We start from the raw sequence: 22,614 nt of genomic DNA, 5'->3' as shown, positions 1-22,614 counted from the left end.
TTGATCTCCCCTTGTGTCCAACATATGGTCCAAGAAATAGGAGATTTTGCAATGAACTCCCCTTGAACCATAGAATCTCCATACACATTTAAGTGCATGAAGAAAGTGACACCACTCCTAACTTATGTCTCAGATACTCAAATGTGTTTACCGGTAGAGGATTGGTGAAGATATCAGCCACTTGTTCACTTGTAGGGACATACTCTACCTTGACTTCCTGATCTGCTACCTTCTCCCTAAAAAAATGATATTTTATGGCAATATGCTTTGTCCTTGAGTGCATAACCAGATTTTTTGATATGTTAATTGCACTGGAATTATCACACTGGATGGAAATGGGGTCATACATCTCTACCTAAATATCCTTGAGGATCTACTTCATCCATAGCACCTGAGAACAACATGTGGTAGTAGAAATATATTCTTCCTCGTTAGTAGATAGAGAAATTGAATCCTGCTCCTTGTTGTGCCATGAGACCAACTGATTACCTAGGAAGAATGCACCACCACTTGTACTCTTCTAGTCATCAATGTAGTCTTCCCAATCAGTATCAGTGTAGGTATGCAAGATAAAATCCCCTTGCTTAGGATACCATAGTCTATAATCAAGTGTCCCTTGTATATACAGGAATATCCTCCTGACTGCATTTACATGTGATTGTTTGGGTGCAACTTGAAATCTAGCAATCATGCATATTGCATGTACTATATCCGGTCTAGAAGTAGTAAGATATAGTAAAGTACCAATCATGGATCTATACAATGTCTGATCCGCTAATGGTGATTCATCATCCTTTCTCAACTTGCATCTGGTCACCATGGGATACTTACTATTGGAAACCAATAACATTGAAAGGGGGGGTGAATCAGTGTTATGTTGAAATGATTAATTTTAACCTTATTAAAACATGCATACACCAACCAGCATACTGGTACATACAGAATTGAAATAAGTAAAAGAAACCAATAAGCCAATCACATAAATGAGAACCATAACACACAGATTTATACTTGGCAAAACCTCAAAGAGGAAAAACCGCAATGGGATTTGTGACCCACAATATCAATCCACTAGCCATATGAAGAGATGTTACAAAATATGAGGGGCCTGCACTTGCAGGTTGGCTTACAACCTAGATCACACTGCTCAATCACAAAAGGAGCCTCACTAACAACATAAAATTCCAGACTACAATCTGGAGAAGTGTGAAGTGCTAATTTAGCATCTTCTATTCTAGAATACAATTTTGGTTTAAGCTATGTTTGTTCTGGTCTGAAACCCTAAACCCTTTACCAAAATAGCCCTTACATAAATTTCCTCACATACAAGATCTCTCTAATATATTTTATATCATATCATATCCATAATCTCTTGTATATGTCTCTTGTATATATTACAAAATGATCTATCACACTGACTTATATACCCTATACAAATTTCCATGCCTTATGTCAGCTTACAAAGATATATACAATATCAAATTACATGTCATCCAGATAACATAAATGCATAAATATTAAAATCAATTGCTGATGCTGGATCCAAGATATGTCGGCCTCCAATATCGATAACCTTTACTAAACCATGTCGGCCTGCATTGTCGATAACCAAATAAATCCTTATGTCATGTCGGTTTCGGTGTAGTATCTGTGAAGTGCCTGCTGGTACACCATAGAACCAAAACATGAAGTTGAAACACAATACCATGTTTCCATCAATGACAACATATTGAAACCAACCAATTGAGTGTCAATTGCCAACACTTACTGGTTTATTGTCTTCCATTTGGAATTTCTTCAACATGTCCCAAGCATACTTGGTTTGAGAGAAAAAAATTCCCTTGTCTCGTTGTGAGACCTGCAAAACAAGAAAAAATGACAGCTCTCCAAGCATGGACATCTCAAATTTTGTTTTCATCTGATCAGCAAAGTCCTTGCATAAAGTGTCCTTGTTACCTCCAAAAATGATGTCATCTACATACACAACCACAATGATCATGTGGTTTCCAACTTCCTTGATGTATAGATTATTGTCAGCACTCCCCTTTTTGAATCCTTGCTCCTTTAGGTACTTATCTAGCCTTGAATACCATGCTCTAGGAGCCTAATTTAAAACATGCAGGGCTTTCTTCAACCGACACACAAAGGTTTCATCATCATGCAACAAAAACCCTTTTGGTTTCTCCCTGTACACTTCTTCTTCCAAATTTCCATTAAGGAAGATAGATTTTACATCCATTTGATATACCTTATAACCCTTGTGGGCTGAAAAAGCTAGAAACATCCTAATTGCTTCTAGTCTAGCTATTGGTGCAAATTTTTCTTCAAAATCAATGCCTTCTACTTGAGAGTAACCCTTGCACACAAGTCTAGCTTTATGCCTAACAATTTTACCTTCTTCACTCATCTTGTTCTAGTAAACCCATTTGGTGCCAATGATGTTCTTGTCTATTGGCCTAGGGACTAATTCCCATGTCTTGTTCTTCTCAATTTGTTGCAACTCTTCTTCCATTGCATTCATCCATTTCTGACTTTTTTTGGCCTCATTGAATGTCTTAGGTTCCATTTCAGTCATGAGGCAAAAATTGACTTGTTCATCATTTCAGGCAAGTCTTCTTGTAGTTTGCACACCATCATTCTTATTACTTAAAATCTGCTCTTCTAGGTGGTTTTTTCTACACATCAGTTAAGGACCTTATTGGATGTTTTTTTCTAGTTCATTGTCTGACTGAGCTTCTTCACCTTCATCACCAAAATCATCATATCGGTTCACTTGTTCTTGTCTTCCTTTATACATATCCTCATCAACTCTTACATGCACACTCTCAATGACTCTTCTTAGTCTTTTGTTGTAGCATTTGTAGGCCCTACTATGAGCTAAGTAACCAAGGAAGATCCCTTCATCACTCTTGGAATCAAAACTACCTAAAGCATCCATGTCTCTATTGGCATTCGCATGAAGATTGCATTAATGATTTGTTATGTTGTCATTAATGTCAACTAAAATGTAATAATATTGTTATAATGTTGTTTTGTAACTGGTAGGAAGAGCTAGTTAAGGGAACTGTAACCAGTAGGTGAGTTTGTGGAGTGAACCGGTATTGCTAAGTAATGGAGAGTCGAACCAGTAAACCCTACCTGTTGATTTGATAAACCCTAACTGATTAAGTTTGGTGAATTGGTTGTATTGGTTTATGATCTGATCATGAGCGGTAATGATTATGACACGTATGCATATTGTATGAGAAGAGTTTCAAAGTGATTTTGGCACATTGAGATAACGGTTTTTATCTTGGGAATGAGCAAGTATATTGCATGTAATGAAAAATGTGTGATGAGTTACTGAGTTGAATGAAGTGGTGATCAAGGAGCGGTCAAGGCTATCTTGAATGATGTGCATAGATTATTATGTAATCCAATGGTCATACTTGAACCGACTTGTTTGTAATCTCTATGAGAGAATTAGGTTTTTGTTGTGTTACTGAACTATTGATTCGTTTATAAGGTTGATTTGTTTTGTTTCAGAGTTGGCAAAGTTGTAGTTGAGTGTGTGGTTGCTGAACTGGATGATGTATCTGTAGTTTGTGTAAAGGCAGATAGGAGCATGAAAAGGATTTGAACAAGAAAGTGTAGTGCTATTCTAACAAATCAAAAAACTCTTGTTGTTTTCTAACAATTACAGTAGTAAAATCCCCTAACCGAGTAAGCTCTAATAAGCTTGGTATTATTCAAATCCTCTAACCAGGTGGTCCACTAGCTTGGATTTCAAATCCTCTACCGAGGTTACTCCTCACAGGGTATTGCTTTTAATAGGGCATTATAGTCAATCCCTTAACCAGGTGGTCCCTAATAGGATATGTTCTTAACAAGACTTTTTGTAAAGCTTTAACAGGCTTGGCTCCTAACAGGGTGAACTTTAGAAGAGTTTAGTTAGTTAACTTGTCAGTTCCATCTCACTGTGGTTTTTCCCATTTGGGTTTCCACATCAAAAATATTGTGTCAAGTGGTGAATGTTTTTGTGGTTATGTTTTCTATGGTTGAATTGCTTAACTGCTTAATCCACTTTGATATGTTATGATAACCGGTAGCAATTTGAAATGAGGTTTTACTTATGTCAGTAAAGTATTTGGATGTTTGTGAGTTTCAAGTTGTTTATTGTTAATCTGTTGTAATAGTCAACCGGTTTATCTTGACAGTGATATTGCATTTATAGTTCAGTGGTTTAACTTGTCAGTTTAAAGATTTGTTTTGAGAGGTTGATTATGAGATTGGTGAAAGTTTATATCACTTTTTCTATCTACTGATTCACCCCCCCCTCTCAATATTTGACCGGATCCTTATTCTTTCATCATACCATCAATTGGTATCAGAGCATCTATGGTCCTCTAAGGTCTAAGCCTAACAGTTGGAGGTAAAGATCTTGTAGAACATGATGAAGAAGGAAGGCCTAAAGTTTAATAGAGAGAACTACAGGATATGGAGTGATAGAATAAAAATGTATATCAAGAGTCTAGTAAATCAATATTGGGAACATGTTGGTACTCAATATGTTGCACCTAGTGGGGTTATGACTGGTGATTAGAAGAAAGAGCAACAAGAAAACAATCAAGCACTGGAGGCTATTATCAGTTCTTTGTTTGATGTAGAGTATGTTGATGTCCATGATCTGGAGACTGCATATGAGGTATGGAAGAAACTTGAATAGATTTATAGCGGTGATGAACATGTGAAGAAAGCAAAAGAAGAGAGTCTAAGAGGAAAGTTTGATTACATGCGGATGGCTGAAGGTGAGAATATCCAACAGTGTGGTCAGAGGATAAAAGAGATAGTTGGTGAGATCAAGAGTCCCTGTGGTAAAGTGGAAGATGCCACAGTGGTTAGTAAGGTGTTGATAACCCTACTACCGATCTACGCTATTCGAGTTGCACCCATTCAAGAGCTAAAATCAATTGACAAAACTAAGGTAACCCTTGACTCCATGATTGGTAAGCTTGATGTTTTTGAATTAAGTGGTTATGATGGTAGTGTTCAAAAATATGAGTCTACATTTAGAGATTTAGTTTCTAACCCATCTATGAGGAAAAGTAGAGATGTCAGTCATAGCTATGAATCTAGATCCAGCAGAGAAGTTGATGATGAAGACAGGTTGGTTGAGCTTGAAGCATTGTTGGCCAAGTGGTTTCCCAGAGGTACCAGTAAATATAGAGGTAAATTACCTTTGAAATGTTTTGCATGCAACAAGATTGGACACATTGCAACTAACTATCCTAATGATGATAATGAGCACAAGCGAGAGAAGTTCAAGAAGTACAAGGGAAAAGGCAAAAGAGATTGTCTTATTGCAATTGATGGTGGTATCACTAATGAGTAATCTGAGGGTGATGCTAATGAAGAAATTGTTTTTGTATACATTAAAGAGGAAACATCTTATCAGAAGGCTTTAGTTTCTTGCATGGATAATTCTAATGATTGGATAATTGATAGTGGTTGTTCACATCACATAACCGATGACCGGAGCAAAATTCTTTCTTTTAAGGAATTTGATGGCGGAGTTGTGAGATTTGGCAATGACTCACCCTACATGGTTAAAGGTAACGGAACTATTTCTCTTAATGGAAAGAGCGGTGCAGATGATGTCTATTGGGTTGAAGGATTAAAGCACAATATTTTGAGTGTTTCTCAACTCAATGATAGAGGATATCCATTAGAGTTTAAGAATGGTATGTGCAAAATCTATGGGAGAAAAGGTGAACTGATTGCAACCAGCAAGCAAACTAAAGGTAACCTATTTCACCTGAATCCTAAAGTCAACAACTGTTTAATTGCTAAAGTAGATGATAGTGGGCTTTGGCATAGGAGATTTTGTCATATAAATTTTGATAACATTATTAAAGTTTGTAAGTCCAATACAGTGAGAGGATTGCCTCAGTTGGACAAATTGGTTAATTCTCTATGTAAGGAATGTTAGTTGGGAAAGATGACATCCTCAACTTTTAAGAGCAAATCTTATTCAGCGGAACATTTGTTAGATTTGGTTCATACAGACCTCTGTGGACCAATAAAGACTAAAAGTATTCAAGGTGACATATATTTTATGATCTTCACTGATGATTGCTCAAGAATGATATGGGTCATATTATTTAAGGATAAAACATAAGCATTTAGTAAGTTCAAGGCAATCAGGGCCTTAGCTGAAAAGGAGAGTGGTAAGAAGATAAAGTGTCTGAGGACTGATCAAGGTGGTGAATTTACTTCTGAGGAATTCACTAGATATTGTGAAGAAAATGGTATCAAACGGAAGTTTTTTGCACTGAGGACACCACAATAGAATGGTATTGCAGAGAGGAACAACCCGTCATTTGTTAAAGCTGCTAGGATGATGTTGATACAAGGAGGTGTAGCAAAAACTTTCTGGAGAGAATCTGCCAGCACAATTGTCTACACTATGAACCAAATTTTGGTAAAAAGAGGTAAAGATAAGACTCCTTATGAATATAGGTATGGTAGATCACCTAATGTTATTTATTTCAATATATTTGGCAGCAAATGTTTTATTAAGAGAGGTGACTATGTTAGTAAGTTTGAGGCTAAAAGTGATGAAGGTATATTTCTTGGTTACTCCACCAAGAGTAAGGCTTACAAATGTTACAACAATTAAACATAGGTTATCAATGAGAGTGTTGATGTTTGAGTGGATGAGTATCCTAGAGTCTCAGGGGAAACTAGTGTGGAGAAAAATGATGAAGATCCTTGCATTTTGTTTTTGGAACCAGAACTTGTGAAACCTTAAACTAGTAAAGAGAATGTTGTTGTACTAGTTCAACTGGAACAAGATGATTCAGAAGAAGATGATGATAATGAAGAAGACTAACCTGAAGATAATGATCATGTTATTCCAAGGTATGTGAGACTCAATCACAATCCTAACCAGATTATTGGAGATAAGGATGTTGGGGTGTTAACCAAAAGAAGAATTAGAGACAATGCTTGCATGATCTCCACTATTGAGCCTAAAACTGCTAAGGAAGCATTTGGAGATGATCATTGGGTCAAAGCTATGGAGGAGGATCTTAATCAAATTGCGAAGAACAATACATGGACCCTAGTACCCAGACCGGTAAATAAAAATGTGATAGGTACTAAGAGGTTATTCAGGAACAAATTGAATGAAGATGGTGTAGTAGTCTGAAACAAAGCTAGATTGGTTTGCAAAGGTTATGCACAGGAATAAGGAGAATATTATGGTGAGAATTTTGCACCAGTTGCTAGACTGGAAGGTGTTGGAACTTTACTTGCATTTACAACACATAAGGGATTCAAAGTATATCAGATGGATGTGAAGTCATCATTTTTGAATGAAATACTAGAAGAAGAAGTATACATTGAGCAGCCAGATGGTTATGCTTTGACTGATGAAAAAGATATGGTATGTAAGTTGCACAAGGCATTATATGGATTAAAGAAAGCACTGAGAGAATGGTATGAAAGGCTTCATTCACACCTGATGAAGTTAGGTTTTCAGAGAACCAGTGAAGATAGCAACATATATCTCAATTCTAAAGGAGATAAGATACTGGTTAGTGAAGTATTTTTAGATGATATTATATTTGGAGGTAATGATGACACGAGCGCTGACTTTGCAAATGAAATGAAAAGTGACTTTGAAATGTCTCTAGTGGGAGAGATAAAAAATTTCATAGGTTTGCAAATACAGCAAATGAAGAGTGGTATTTTCATTACACAGTCTAAATATGTGAAAGAGGTATTAAAGACATTTGGTATGAGTGACTGTAAACCAGTTGGGAAACCAAGGGTTATAGGTTGTAAATTGTCTAAGGAAGATGAAGCCACATCTGTTGATGACAAGGAGTACAGATCAATGATTGGAAAATTGCACTATGTTGTTCACAGTAGACCAGATATAACTCATGTAGTTGGTCTAGTTGCTAGATTTCAAAAGAATCCTAAGGAAACACATTTGATAGCAACCAAGAGGATATTTAGATATTTGAAAGGTACTATTGACTATGGATTATGGTATCCATATGAAGGTAACTTTTACTTGAAGGTGTATACAGATGCAGATAGGGTAGGTAATGTTGATGATAGGAAAAGCACAACTAGTGGAGCATTCTTTCTTGGAGGAAGAATTGTTTCATGGAGTAGAAAGAAGCATATTTGTATATCACAGTCTACTATTGAAGCTAAGTATGTTGCAGTGTATATGAATTGTACCTAGACTATCTGGATGAGGCACATTTTGGAAGGTTTCAAGATAAAGTTTTCAGAACCTGTAAAGATCTTTTGTGACAATACCAATGCCATAAATATTTCCAAGAACCCTTTTTTGCACACACGAACCAAGCGTATTGAATTGAAGTATCATTTATTGAGGGAAAAAGTGCAGAGTAAAGATGTGATCTTGGAGCATGTTTCTACCAAGGAGAAGCTTGCAGATATCTTTACTAAACCTCTGCCTAAGAATACTTTTGAGTATCTGAGAAGTCAGCTAGGGGTTGTACCCCTTCATGTAGTCAATTGATCATGATGTAGAGTACATCAGTCCCGGAGCTACTTGCAAAATTTTATAGCAGGATTGGTGTAGGAGTAGAGTTATTCCACAAGGGGAGCATCAAGTTGTAGGTTTTTGATGCTGAACACTGAAGTTTGATATTGCATATTTAACTTTCACTTTGGCATTGTTGTCAAAGGGGGAGAAGAACTATGTTATTATGGGGAGAAGAATTGTATGATTGATAGAGAGAAGGTCTATAGCCAGCTACCAGCTAAAGACAAAGATTATACATGGTAAAATGTAAACCAAGATTCCTATTCATAATAATAGCAATCAATGGTATTGATATTTGTATTGCCATCAATGTCAAAGGGGGGGATTGTTGGCATTTGCATGAAGATTGCATTAATGATTTGTTATGTTGTCATTTATGTCCATTAACTGGTAATGATATTGTTATAATGTTGTTTTGTAAGTAGTGGGAAGAGCTAGTGAAGGGAATTGTAATTGGTAGGTGAGTTTGTGGAGTGAATTGATATTGCTAAGTAATGGAGATTTGAACCGGTAAACCCCACCTATTGATTTGATAAACCCTAACCAATTAAGTTTGGTCCTCTCATCAATCTTATCATTTTGGACATCGTCAATCCTAATTAGGGTTTTGTCCTCTTTTCAATCTTGTCATGCAATCGATTTGTCATCGATAATTGTCATTGTTCGATCTTGTCATTTTGCGATCGATTTGTCATTGATCGTGGTCATTTTCAATCTTGTCGTCTTGCAATCTATTTTGTCATCGATCCTAATTTTCTAATTTTCTAATCGTCAATCCTAATTAGGGTTTTGTCCTCTCATCAATCTTATCATTTTGGACATCGTCAATCCTAATTAGGGTTTTGTCCTCTTTTCAATCTTGTCATGCGATCGATTTGTCATCGATCATTGTCATTGTTCGATCTTGTCATTTCTTAACATAGCAATTTGTCATAGAATTTGTCTTGACATAGCAATTTGTCATAGAATTTGTCTTGACATAGCAATTTGTCATAGAATTTGTCATAAAATTGTCATAAATCTTATTAATTTGTCATAAAATTTGTCATAAATCTTATTAATTTTATATATTGCAAGCTTTGACCATTTTCTAATTTTCTAATCGTCAATCCTAATTAGGGTTTTGTCCTCTCATCAATCTTATCATTTTGGACATCGTCAATCCTAATTAGGGTTTTGCCCTCTTTTCAATCTTGTCATGCGATCGATTTGTCATCGATCATTGTCATTGTTCGATCTTGTCATTTTGCGATCAATTTGTCATTGATCGTGGTCATTTTCAATCTTGTCATCTTGCAATCTATTTTGTCATCGATCCTTGTCCTCTTGTCGATCTTGTCATTTTAACGATCGATTTGTCATCAATCGTTATCTATCTCAATTATGTCAATTTGGATCAATTTGCCATTGTTCCTCGTCAGTTGGCGCATTTTCTCAATCAAATCATTTATCACATTGGTCATTTATCAATCCAAAATCAAGTCAAATCGAGTCAATTATCTTTCAAAACCCAATTCACCTTCTAGGGTTTCATGATTTAGTCATTTAACCTTGCTTATCATTTTCTTCCTTTAGGATTAATAAATTACTTATTTATCCTAAGTCTTCTCATTACAATTAAATATTCATTTAATTGACTAATTATTCCTCTTTGTGAATGAATTAATTAATAAATGAAAAAATTATTGATTAATTCACTAATTTCTAAATTCCATCAATTTCTAATTTCCTATTTTCATTATTTCTAATTTTCATTAATTCCACCTAATTTCTAATTTCTAATTCCTAAATTCCACCTATTTTCTAATTTTCTAATTGCAAAACCCTAATTTTCTAAATGTAGACACCTAAAAATGGTCAACGCTTGCAGAGTCATACTTTAACAATTGCGCATTGCCTCATTTTAGGTTTTTGCATCGCATTAACATTTCTCCTATGTCACGCACTTGGTCTTTATCATTTGCGAACATCGAGTCATTCTTCTATATTCTTCAATCATCTCGTCCTCGAATTTGGTCTTGTCGACAACATTATCCAGTCATGATTTTGATCGATTTTATCTTGTTGCATCAATGAGCATGCTTATTTGTCATCATTTTGGACATCGTCAATCCTAATTAGGGTTTTGTCCTCTTTTCAATCTTGTCATCATGCGATCGATTTGTCATCGATCGTTGTCATTGTTCGATCTTGTCATTTTGCGATCGATTTGTCATCGATCGTGGTTGTTTTCAATCTTGTCGTCTTGCAATCTATTTTGTCATCGATCCTTGTCCTCTTGTCGATCTTGTCATTTTGCGATCAATTTTGCTATCGATCATTGTCTGTCTTAATTATGTCAATTTGGATCAATTTGTCATTGTTCCTCGTCAATTGGCACATTTTCTCAATTAAATCGTTTATCAACACTGGTCATTTATCAATCCAAAATCAAATCAAATCGAGTCAATTATCTTTCAAGACCTAATTCGTCTTCCAGGGTTTTTGATTTAATCATTTAACCTTGTGTGTCATTTCTTCCTCTAGGATTAAATAATTTATTTATTTATCCTAGGTCTTCGTGTCGCAATTAAATGTTTCATTTGATTGGCTAATTAATTATTCCTCTTTTTGTGAATTAATTAATAAATGAAAAATTATTAATTGATTCACCTAATTTCCTAATCTTTCATCAATTTTCCTCTCTTTGTGAATTAATTAATAAATGAAAAATTATTAATTGATTCACCTAATTTCCTAATCTTTCATCAATTTTCCCTCTTTGTGAATTATTAATAAATGAAAAATTATTGATTAATTCACTAATTTCTAATTTTCATTAATTTCCTAATTTCTAATTTCTAATTCCTAATTCCTCCTATTTTTCTAATTTTCTTAATTTCTTAATTCTTAAATTCAATTTCCTCCTATTTCTCTCCTAAATTTATGGAAATGGCATAGAAATTTGTCATAAATTGTCATAATTTCTTGACATAGCAATTTGTCATAGAATTTGTCTTGACATAGCAATTTGTCATAGAATTTGTCTTGACATAGCAATTTGTCATAGAATTTGTCATAAAATTGTCATAAATCTTTGCATAGCAACATGTCATAATTTTGCTATTCTTGATTTGAATTTCCATTCAAATCACTATCATGCTAATTTGTTCATTTCTCCAATTTCCCTATAAATTGGATGATCTTCATCAATCAAAGCCCTAGCCGCTAATCCCTATCAGACTATCGAACTTATGCTTCTAGTACTCTTGAGCTTTTCATCAAATATCAATCTTGCTTTCAATTGTATGTGTGCACTTGTAGGTGAGATCCACAAATCCATTGAAGAGGAAAGAAGAACAATGGAGCCGCATGGAAGAAGCATCCAAATCCACATCTGGTTTGCATGATATTTGCTTTTGAATGCTTTGTTTTTATGTCTCTATTGAGTGTGCTTAGGATTAGATCATTGCAATTTGTGATTGAGCTAATAATGAATAATATATCCTTTTATATATTGCTTTGATGATTCCTAATTCCGATGCTACATTAATTGGTGAACCCGATGTGAATACTAACCTTCTAACCCATTTACTGTGTTTTGGAGTTCTTTCAAGTTGATTTGCGGGTCAAAAACCCAAAAACAGGGTCGTGCAGGGTATTCTGGAGACTTTTGCGCCTGTGTAAGACAACTTGCGCCTGTGTCAGACATTCTGTGCTTGTGTAGGGGACATTCTGCGCTTGTGTCAGACATTTTGCACTTGTGTCATGAGTTCTGCGCTTGTGTCAGACATTCTACGCTTGTGTCATGAGTTCTGCGCTTGTGTAAAGTCCAGAACAAAGGTGAAAAATGCAGTTTTTAATTGAAATTTTTGGTGTTTTTGCATTCTGTTTTCTGTGCTTTGGATTTTGGTACTAATTATTTGTACAGAATCTTGGCATACGCATGGCAAAGACTACAAATCAAACTACTAACATGTGTTATGCAAAATCGATGGTCAAAGACAACAAATCAAACCTCTGACTTAGGTTTTGCAGGTTGCCTTGGAGAAACAACCAAACTTTTGTGTTTGTGTTTTTTTTAATTAGGCACTTAGTGATTTATAAGTAGGTTGGAATGAACATTTTTTTTCTTTGATTGTTAAGTATGACATTGGACTAGGAGAGTATGCTCTCATCCTTCATAGGGTGATCAGAAATCCAGATCTTCGATACCATGCTTGTGTTGTTGATTGTGTGTCTCCTTTAGAGGGCCTGCCTTCCCGACCACTTTGCTTTTGCAAGCAAGTGATAATCGTGAGAAGGGAACGACCCAAAGTGAGTATGGCTAAAATTCCTTAGCATTCTAACTCACTATAAAAAAATACCTGATGAGCGAAAGCTTTGAAGGAAGTGTTACGTGGGAATTGCAGTTACTTGGGAAGTGATGACCCTTGAACTCTTTCTCATATCAACATCTAAGTAGGGACTCTTGGTCTAAATCGTGCTTGTGCAACTACATTTGTTTGGTATCTTGATGGGCTTAATGTCTCAATCATGCTTGCATGACATCAAGGAGTAACGCTTAACAGAAATCCTTACTAAACACCTTGTTTTTAGAGGCCAAAAACCTTTCTAGTTGCTTGAGAAGGACAAGTTCGAATACTTGGAAGAGATAGTAAGTTCGCCATGGGGAGATTTCCATGGGGACTGATGCTTGGCTTCCCTAAGAAGTGAGTGTCATGGAGGGGAGCCCGTGGGGTCAAGCATCTATGTATTCTCCTTGAATCCCATAATGAGTCTACCTCTCAAGTACCTAATGTCCTTGCCTACCATAAGAAATGTGGAAATGAGCATGATTGTCTTGAGTCTAAGTTGTAATATCTTGTATTCTTTGCTTTTCAAAAGTTGAATTGTACCTCACTTCAAAAAGCAAGACAAATTGATCCAACATAAGATTCATCACTGAGCATTCATCCAATGACACTCGCAATCCATTCAACACTGCGCTTTAATGGAATCATGCGTTAGCAGGTAAACTTTTCCAATCAAACCAAACATTCAAATTGATCTAAACTATCATATCAATCAAATATCGGCATCAAAATCATTTTTCCTTGTTCCTATCATCATGGGTCTTATACAGGGTGTGGTATACTCGAAACTAGACTATGTCCTGTCTTAGACGGGGTACCACATGTCCTGAAACCAGATAGCATGATCATCCTATTAGCACTTTCAACTTTTGGCAATGAAGATCAAGATGTTTGTTTGATTTGTTTGAATTTGCGCATCTTATCTTTTTCTTGATTTATCTTCGATCATGTTCCTATGTTGCTCGATGATGTCACTGAGTGATTTAGAGTGACTGGGATGGCTCATGGTCCTTTTCTTTTTGGTTGTGATTGTTGTTTGAGATGTGTCTGTCTTTTGCAAAAAGGGTTGCATTTCAGCTCTGGCCTTCAATGCCATGATGCTACGCATCCATTTTGCTACATTAAAATAAAGGTTCTCACCTCCAAAGTGCAATACTGAAAGCAAGTTTTTCTTCATCTCTACCTGTCCTCTGTCTAATTTCTGCTTACTAACATTTCTTCCATCAGTCTTGTCAGTCTATTCGATCCTATCATTTTTATCGATCAATTGGCCTCTTTTTCGCATGTTTTCGGCCAATTCCTCGAGGGGGCATGCATATGTCATTATCATTGTCTGGGGCATTTTCATTATTGTTCTTTGAAACAACACTTAGAATCACATTGTCTCAAAGAGGGGCAAAATGTAGACACCTAAAAATGGTCAACGCTTGTGGAGTCATACTTTAACAATTGCACATTGCCTCATTTTAGGTTTTTGCGTCGCATTAACATTTCTCCTATGTCACGCACTTGGTCTTTATCATTTGCGAACATCGAGTCATTCTTCTATATTCTTCAATCATCTCGTCCTCGAATTTGGTCTTGTCGACAACATTATCCAGTCATGATTTTGATCGATTTTATCTTGTTGCATCAATGAGCATGCTTATTTGTCATCATTTTGGACATCGTCAATCCTAATTAGGGTTTTGTCCTCTTTTCAATCTTGTCATCATGCGATCGATTTGTCATCGATCGTTGTCATTGTTCGATCTTGTCATTTTGCGATCGATTTGTCATCGATCGTGGTTGTTTTCAATCTTGTCATCTTGCAATCTATTTTGTCATCGATCCTTGTCCTCTTGTCGATCTTGTCATTTTGCGATCAATTTTGCTATCGATCATTGTCTGTCTTAATTATGTCAATTTGGATCAATTTGTCATTGTTCCTCGTCAATTGGCGCATTTTCTCAATTAAATCATTTATCAACACTGGTCATTTATCAATCCAAAATCAAATCAAATTGAGTCAATTATCTTTCAAGACCTAATTCGTCTTCCAGGGTTTTTGATTTAATCATTTAACCTTGTGTGTCATTTCTTCCTCTAGGATTAAATAATTTATTTATTTATCCTAGGTCTTCGTGTCGCAATTAAATGTTTCATTTGATTGGCTAATTAATTATTTCTCTTTTTGTGAATTAATTAATAAATGAAAAATTATTAATTGATTCACCTAATTTCCTAATCTTTCATCAATTTTCCTCTCTTTGTGAATTAATTAATAAATGAAAAATTATTAATTGATTCACCTAATTTCCTAATCTTTCATCAATTTTCCCTCTTTGTGAATTATTAATAAATGAAAAATTATTGATTAATTCACTAATTTCTAATTTTCATTAATTTCCTAATTTCTAATTTCTAATTCCTAATTCCTCCTATTTTTCTAATTTTCTTAATTTCTTAATTCTTAAATTCAATTTCCTCCTATTTCTCTCCTAAATTTATGGAAATGACATAGAAATTTGTCATAAATTGTCATAATTTCTTGACATAGCAATTTGTCATAGAATTTGTCTTGACATAGCAATTTGTCATAGAATTTGTCATAAAATTGTCATAAATCTTTGCATAGCAACATGTCATAATTTTGCTATTCTTGATTTGAATTTCCATTCAAATCACTTTCATGCTAATTTGTTCATTTCTCCAATTTCCCTATAAATTGGATGATCTTCATCAATCAAAGCCCTAGCCGCTAATCGCTATCAGACTATCGAACTTATGCTTCTAGTACTCTTGAGCTTTTCATCAAATATCAATCTTGCTTTCAATTGTATGTGTGCACTTGTAGGTGAGATCCACAAATCCATTGAAGAGGAAAGAAGAACAATGGAGCCGCATGGAAGAAGCATCCAAATCCACATCTGGTTTGCATGATATTTGCTTTTGAATGCTTTGTTTTTATGTCTCTATTGAGTGTGCTTAGGATTAGATCATTGCAATTTGTGATTGAGCTAATAATGAATAATATATCCTTTTATATATTGCTTTGATGATTCCTAATTCCGATGCTACATTAATTGGTGAACCCGACGTGAATACTAACCTTCTAACCCATTTACTATGTTTTGGAGTGCTTTCAAGTTGATTTGCAGGTCAAAAACCCAAAAACAGGGTCGTGCAGGGTATTCTGGAGACTTCTGCGCCTGTGTAAGACAACTTGCGCCTGTGTCAGACATTCTGCGATTGTGTAGGGGACATTTTGTGCTTGTGTCAGACATTCTGCGCTTGTGTCATGAGTTCTGCACTTGTGTAAAGTCCAGAACAGAGGTGAAAAATGCAGTTTTTACTTGAAATTTTTGGTGTTTTTGCATTCTGTTTTCTGTGCTTTGGATTTTGGTACTAATTATTTGTGCAGAATCTTGGCATAAATTATCTCTCACCGGCAAGATCTCTTATCCTTGTCAGACAACACAATTCTGTATGTACAAGTTCAAGTGGTCTTGAGGTGTTGTGATCTTTTGTCTTGAAGCTCACTTTAGTCTACTTTCCTTTCACACATTCATCACAAAATATGATTACCAGTTTGATGATGGGTGGTATATTTCTCACACGGCCCTTTTTGATTAATGCAACTAGATTATCAAAATTTATGTGGCCAAATATTTTATGCCACAACCAACTTTCATCCACTTGTCCCAACATGAATTGGGATTCAAGTTATTCTTTCTAATTATATACATTCCCATCTACCCTCTTGCCTTTTGCTACAAGTTGACTGGTACTCTCCTTCATTATCTGGCAACCGGTAGAATCAAAGGTGAATTTATAACTTTTATCACACATTTGACTCACACTTAACAAATTGTGCTTCAGGCCTTCCACATAATATACATCATGTGCTTTTAGTTTGCCATCAATATTTAGAGTACCTTTTCCCTCTATCTTGATAGATGAGTTTTCTCCAAACCTCACTGAGCCACCATTCTAATCTTCAAGCTTGATAAATGTATTTTTATCATCGGTTATGTGGTTGGAACAACCATTATCTATAACCCACAAGTTTCTTCTTTCTGCATGTAGGAAGTCTGCACGATCAGACTTGATTCTGCTTTGTTCTTGTCTTTCTCAACCTAAACTGATTTGTCTTCTATCTTTTTGTCTGCTGCAACTTCTTGTTCCAATTTAACTACCAGTTTCTAATCAAGAGCTATCTGTTTCTACTTGATTTTCATGTGTTTGCAATTCTTTGGAATATGTCCAAACTCTTGATAGATATAGCATTTCATATTGACATTAAAAAATGAATCTTTAAAACTATTGTAGGACACTAGTTGACTTCTCCTACATTCAAACTCCTATGACCAAATCCATTACACTGATAACAAACAACATCCATACCCCGAAGTGCAGAAAATGAGTTTCTACTTTAAAAACTAACAAGTGTCTTATTCGTTAGTCTACAATCTGCAACTCTATGTCCAAACTTATTACACTGATAGCTATAACCATGGAAATTGGGTGCATACCAATCTTGTTGCTTTGAACCGGCAAACCTTTGTCTCACCAAATGTCTCCCTCTCATGTTGTTGATTTTGGTGAATCCTTCACTATCCACCTTGGGCTTTCTTTTATGATTTGCATAAAGATACGATGTGTGAGCCTTCTAGTTTTGAGTATATTGGTTCATAGGCCTATTTCTTGTAGCCTCGACATGGGTCTTCTTGTCAGTATCTTTGCTGACTGTAAACATTTGCTTCTCTTTACTTTCACTAGAAGAAGCAAATTGTATCTCCTTACCGATTGTGTCTTTGTTGTTGGAACTTTGTCCTTCTTCAAATCCCAAGCCACCTATATCTTTTGAATGCTTTTGATTGTTCAGCATCTTGTCCAAAGCTTCAGTGTTGTCCTCATACTTGCTCCTTATTTTCAGTTCATCCTTACTCTTTTCAAGCTCCTTTTTGAGATTCACTATTTCTTCTTCCAAGTCTTGATGCTCCTTTTCCTTCTTCATCAAACAAGAGGATGTAACTTCACATATCCTCTTGGCTTCTTCCTACTGGAGTTTCAAGTCAGAGATAACTTGATTGGACTCATCCAGGGATTGCTTTAAGTGATCTCATTCTTCTATTTCAGCAAGCTTGACTTTTTTGAGTTCTCTTCTTTTCTTACTTAACACCTTAAGAGCACTTATGAGTTTGCCTTCTAAATCCACTTCAGCTTTAATGTCTTCATCTTCCTCATCTTCCACAACCAGTTCATCTAATGCCATAAAGAGATTAACTTCTCTTTCATCTTCATGGTAGTCATCTTCTGATGCACTCTCTTCATTTGTGGCATCATCCTCAATGGTATATAGGTTATTCTACTTTTGGTAGCTTCTTCTTCCTTGCCGGTAAATCTTTTTTCTTTGTCTTTACCAAAAGATCTGCCAGAGCTCCTTTGCTCATCTCCACCAGCTTCACTGTAGGGACATTTTGCAGCAAAGTGTCCTATTTGACCATAGTTGAAACATTTGAGTGGAAACTTTCCTTTATACTTATCGGATCCTCTCTTGAGCTTTCTAAATAATTTTTCCACCTCTACATCTGAGTCTCCACTGGATCCTTTATAAGCAACCTCTTCCTTTCCCTTTTTGGTGGAATTGAAAGCTGCCTCTTTCCTCAAAGATCCTTCTCTATTTGTCCTCATCTCATAAGCAGTTAAGGAGCCAAATAACTCATCAATTGTGAATGTTTTTGGATCCTTGTCTTCCTCTATAGAAGGGGCCTTAGTATCATACTTAGATGTGAGTGATCTAAGTACCTTTTTGATAATAATTTCATTAGCAATTTCCTCTCCAAGTCCTCTGATGGTGTTCACAGTTTCATCTACTCTGTGAAGATAGTCTGCAATCTTTTCTTCATCTTTCATCTTCAAGCCTTCAAGCTGACCTACTAGTGATTGCACCTTGGCCTCTTTGACTTTGGCATCTCCTTCAAATAATCTCTGCAATTTATCTCAAGTATCCTTGGTGGATGAACAGTGCATGACCTTGACAAACTCATTATCTAACAGCCCACTGAGAATGGCATATTTAGCCTTTGCATTATTCTCATACTCCTTAACATCCGGGTTAGTGGGAGGAACACTAAGGATAGTATACCCATTCTTTACAAACATCCAAACATCAAATCCTAGAGAGGACAGATATGTTTCCATTCATCTGCACCAAAATGCATAGTTGGTTTCATCAAACATGGGAGCTTTAGAAGAGGAGGAAGACTCATTTCTTGCCATTGTGTTCTAAGACCAGAATCTACCCAAGCTAGAGAAAGCTTATCTGACTGGGAACCTGGGCTTTGATACCAATAGTTGAACACAATGTACAACTGAGAGGGGTGGTGAATCAGTGGTTCTCAATATTCTAAACCATTTAAACCAAACTCTTGGTACCGGTTACCAAATCATACACAAGGAGGATATACTAGTGAGCTAAGGAAAGAGATCAAATGCAAACACACAAAGATACTCAATACACAACATTGGATATATGAGGAAAACCCAATGTGAGAAAAACATCAGTGAGAAATGTTGTTGGAGACTACTGCTCCAATCCAACCTCATAATAAACACTGATTACAAAGTTTAGGGCACCAACCCAAGGAGAACCAACCCCTGATTTTAGAGCACCAACCCAAGGAGCACCAACCCCTGCAACGAGATCCAACTCAATGATATACTATAGATCATATTAATACAATAGTTGTAATATTGTTACAAATGACTTTTGTAACTCTTGCAATCAAAAACTTCATCAATTTAACTCTTCTCAACCGGTTCTCCCTTACTTAGTTCTTTGTTGATTCTCTATTTATACCTTTTCTGCCCAGATTTTGTCTTGCATACCCTTCAACAGTACACTCTCTTATCTCCTTCACCTTCTGTAGCTTTCTTCTTGAATCCCCCTTGTTAGTTTACACAATTATAGTTCTATTTGGTAGCTTGTCGATTGCTCTAACCTTATTGGTAAAACCTTTGATAAACATTCTACCAGTTCTACCTTTCTATCAGAAAACTCCAACACTCAGATGCTTTTGATCTTCTCTCTAATCACTCTCTTCTCTCTCTTAGTTACTCTATTTTTTTTTTACATCAAGCATCTATGACTTAAGTATTCAGTCACCATATTTATACTTGATTATTCTCGCCAAAACCTGCATTCAAACTATGAACGTTAGGGTTTTTCTCCATCAAGTAAATCTATATCAAATCCAATTGAATCTCCTCTCCTCGATTGATTATTTGAAATAGATCAAACACCACTGCCATTTCTAATGACATATGTATGCGCTTTCTATATTTAGCAACCTGCAACTTATTTTTCGGCCTTGCTCTGTCATTCACCATTAATGCCTCAGTTGTTTCCTTTGACCATCGAGCACAAAGATTGGATTGTCTTGCTTGATTTATCTAACCAAAAAGCTTTTGCATCTCGATCCACCTCGAGCCGCAATTCTTCTGTCATTGACCCGTGATTCATGGGTTCCTTATTTAAAGTTGGCTTGCTCATCACCTATCACGTCAATAGACAATTTGTCTGCCACTGCATGCTTGCCACATGGAATCTATGTGTTGTCCTCAGACACCATCCAACTCAACCCAGTCTGCTTTGTCGGTTTCAGTTCATTCAATAACCAGGACACACGACCGGTATTTTATTGGTTCATATACCCTACCGATAGATCATATTAACTTAGAATGCTTCTAGTTTTGTGTCCATACTTCATGTGATCCAGCAACCATTCACTTTGTTGGTTTGTCTTCTTCATGTTCATACATGCTCACCGGGAACATACCTATCGATTGACATTTCATACCGGTTTTCAATACTTACTTTCTGGTCATCATCCCATACCAGTTGACATCAATGACAACACAATGCCAATATATGGTACATCTAGTTGATGGTCTAGATGTTTATTTCTATGATATTATGTTATAGAATTGATTGTAGATTCACATGGTGCTAATCAAAGGATTACCTAGTCCTAAAGTGATTATGTTATATTTTGTGACTGCTCTGGTGAACTATGTTATGTTTTGAAATGTATTCTTGTACCCAATATGCATAAGATAATTGTGTAGATCAATTATTACTATTCTTAAGGTTGTGTACTTCTTTATGGTGGACCACTTATTTTGTTTTTGGGTCCAAGTTAAGACATTTTGGATTTAGCATATTAGTTTGTACCGACTTATGCATATTCATCTGAGCGGTTGCATGCAAAGATTTGTTATGATGATTGGAAGGTGTGTTGACTTGGTGTTAACAATCACACATCTTCATTACCTTCCAAAAGATATATGTTTGGGTCAATGTTATGTACATGTTACATTTTCCTTTGGCTAACCTAACAAAGTTTATTTTGATCCGATTGGTATATATTAGGCATATCAGTCATATTTGATATAAGATATATGATGATGATGAATGAAAAGAGTGTTCTATGATGATATAAAGGAAGTGTGAGGTAGATATAAGGTTTGGTGGTTGTGCAGAGAAGACAGATGAGTACAAATTGTGAACTCTTTTCCACATTTTGACAGATGCTATTTTGTATACAGTTCAATCTATTATTTTTATTTTATCTAAACAACAATTTGTATCTTTTAATGAAGAAGTGATCTTCGGGTTAGCAAGTCTTGATTTTGTATCTTGCCTAAGGTTTTGTGCCTTAGTTTGCAAGTCCGACATAGTGAGCTCTTTGGTAGGAATCCATTTTCATTGTAAACAGTTGATATATATTATGAGTTAGATACTCACCATGGTTTTTCTTAGTTTGGGTTTTCCACATAAAAATATTGGTGTTCTTGTGTGGATGCTTTTGGTGTTTTGGAGGTTTAATTTTATGCATAATTGTTTGGAAGAATGTTATAGTTCAAGTAACTTAATATGATCAAGTTTTTGTATATGTTGATTCAACCCCCCCCCCACCTCCCTTATTAGCTTTTGGTAGTGTTTAACAGTTATCCACTCTTTAGGGGACACCTACAAATAGATATTGAATATTTTTGTAATGTGTGGTGCAAAAATTTTCATACCCTAGTTTAGATACTTTGTTTGAAGCTCAACCAAGTCTTTTCCTTTTTCAACACCCAATTTCTTAATACCTGTTGTCAGTTTTTGTGCCAACCCTTGTAGAGATTCATTCTAAGATTTCAGTGCGACTAACACGTCATGTTATCATACTCACCAAAGTTAGCTTCTTCTTTATATTTTTCAAAAAGTACAATAACAAGAAGGTTATGCGAAGATCAATAGCACAAGGGTTATATGATGCATCAATAACATGAGGGTTATTGACACGTGACTTATAGTTACACTAGCATCTCGTGTGAATAAAACATTGTTTTATTCACCAACTCAAGTTAGCCATCATGTGTTATTTAGCATATCAAGCACAAAAAATATGGGCTAATGTTTTGGTAGGCTCAAGTTTCACCAGTGCGGGATGGTGGGGAAGGAAAGGAAGTCGGTTCCTTTCTTTCCCCTGCATGGGCATAAGTTGAGACAAATAATGCTTGCAGGGTTACAAAAAGATATTGCGGGTGATGTTTCCCACCACCCCGCAATGCAAAAGGCACAAAATGAAATATGTTGTGAGGTAAACAATAAGCAAGATAGGTGGCCCTCACCATCTCACGTGGTAAGTAAAGATTGAAAAATACATGCAGGCTAGGAGA

Source organism: Cryptomeria japonica, chromosome 9 (genome assembly GCF_030272615.1).
Source record: "Cryptomeria japonica chromosome 9, Sugi_1.0, whole genome shotgun sequence".
Lineage (NCBI taxonomy): Eukaryota > Viridiplantae > Streptophyta > Pinopsida > Cupressales > Cupressaceae > Cryptomeria > Cryptomeria japonica.
Note: the sequence above shows the minus strand (reverse complement) of the source record.